Genomic DNA, 1,982 nt, shown 5'->3' with positions numbered 1-1,982 from the left:
ACGACACTGTGATCACACTGTTGTGGGAACAACTGTAAAGAGCGTCATTGAAGTGGACTGCATCAGAGTGGGCTCGATCTCCAAGTGAAGGGATTTCATTCGACTTCTGTATGCATGGCTCTCCATCTTCAACAATCCACTAAACCTGTGTAGACTGGGTATGTACCTTGTGTGGGGCACTTGGGTAAGATTATTGTATATCTACCTTTGTACATTGGATTATGATTTAGTGGATTGGACGCCTATGTGATCGTCCCCCAGACGTAGATACACACTGTATCGAACTGGGTAAATATTCTGTGTCGTTGAGTTTGTGCTGTTATCTTTCTCTTACATCCTCTACATGATTTATTATTACTGACTATCTTCGTAACTGAATCAATCAGTAATCTCGGACAGTTGACTAATCCTGTTAATTTATCAAAAAAGAGAAAATGCAAAATTACATGTGGTATCAGAGCTTTTAAGTCTACATAGTGACTTGATCCGACGGATTGTTTTTAGTTTTGCATTCTCTCTGTCTTTCGCAAGTTTTTCTATGTGTTCGTTGGCTAGTTGTTTGTATTCAGGATGGATGCAAGTATGAAACCACCAGAACTAGATGGTCATAACTACTCGTTCTAGAAGGCTCGCATGGAGATATATCTTCAAGCACAAGGTAACAGGGTTTATCGTACTGTCCTAACTGGGTGGAGTCGTCCCACTACTCAGAATACACAAGGAGTTACTGAAGATAAGCCCATGGAGACTTGGACAGACGATGAAATGAATGCCTCAGATCTAAACAACAAGGCATTAAATTCAATTGTAGGATCTTTGCATGAATCTGTTTTTACTCTTGTCACAGGAGTAAAAGAGGCTAAACGGGTATGGGAAATTCTTGAAACCAGATTTGAAGGAACTAGTGATGTCAAACAGTCAAAGCTACAAATGGTTCTGTCAGAATTCGAAGCACTCAGAATGACTGAAGAAGAAACCATTTTGACCTTCCACAGTAGGGTTCAGAATCTTATGAACCGAGCCTCAATTCTTGGAGAACCATTCACTGATGAGAGAGTGGTCAAAAAGATCCTTCGATCTTTACCTAAACGCTTTCGAATGAAAGTAACTGCTATTCAGGAACACACAGGTTGGGAAGCTTACACACATATGAACTAGAAGTTCTTGCTGATGATGATCTTGGAAGCAACAGAAAAGGAAAGTCAGTGGCCTTTGTGGCTGAGGCTGATCGAGAATCTGACACAGACGACATAGATGATGAAACCTTGGCACTTCTAACCAAGAATTTCAAGAAAATCTTAAAAGGTTTCAACAGAAAGGGTCAAGGTCAGCCTACCAGGACTCAATACAAAAGCAACAACTCCTCATATCAAAAGGTTGAAACAGCACTTTTCTCACAGAACAATCAATCTCAGACTGGTCGATCAAGACAAAACAGAACCAGTTCCACAGACACAGGTAAATCTCTCAACCAGTCAGTGCAGTGTAGGGAATGTGAAAGATATGGACACAAACAGGCTGAATGCGCAACGTATCTCAAAAGGAAAAATGCTATGTCTGTAGCTACTTTAAGTGACGATGAGGAGGAAACTTCAAATGATCAGTCAGATGATAACGTGGGAAACTTTGTAGCCTTCTTTACTGCTACAGACCTTCAGTCAGACGGAGACCAATCAGATGAAGAATCGTAGATATCAACTGATGATTTTGAAGAGAGACATACTCAACTTGAAACAGAATTTGCAAAACTTGTTGCTAGCTGGGAACAACTTGTGAAAGTGAATAAGAATCTGAATGACGAGCTAAAGCAAAGAGATGATCTTCTAAAGAAAATGAATACAGATCTAGTCATAAAAGAAGATCTCATCACTCAGATAAGGTCCAGAGAAGGAAAACTGATCAAGGAATTGGAGAGTCTGAAGAAAAATATCCACATGATGGACACCACATCTACCCTAGATAAGATTCTAGACTCTGGCAGA

Source organism: Ipomoea nil, unplaced genomic scaffold (assembly GCF_001879475.1).
Source record: "Ipomoea nil cultivar Tokyo-kokei standard unplaced genomic scaffold, Asagao_1.1 scaffold3170, whole genome shotgun sequence".
NCBI lineage: Eukaryota > Viridiplantae > Streptophyta > Magnoliopsida > Solanales > Convolvulaceae > Ipomoea > Ipomoea nil.
This window is presented reverse-complemented; position numbering follows the sequence as displayed.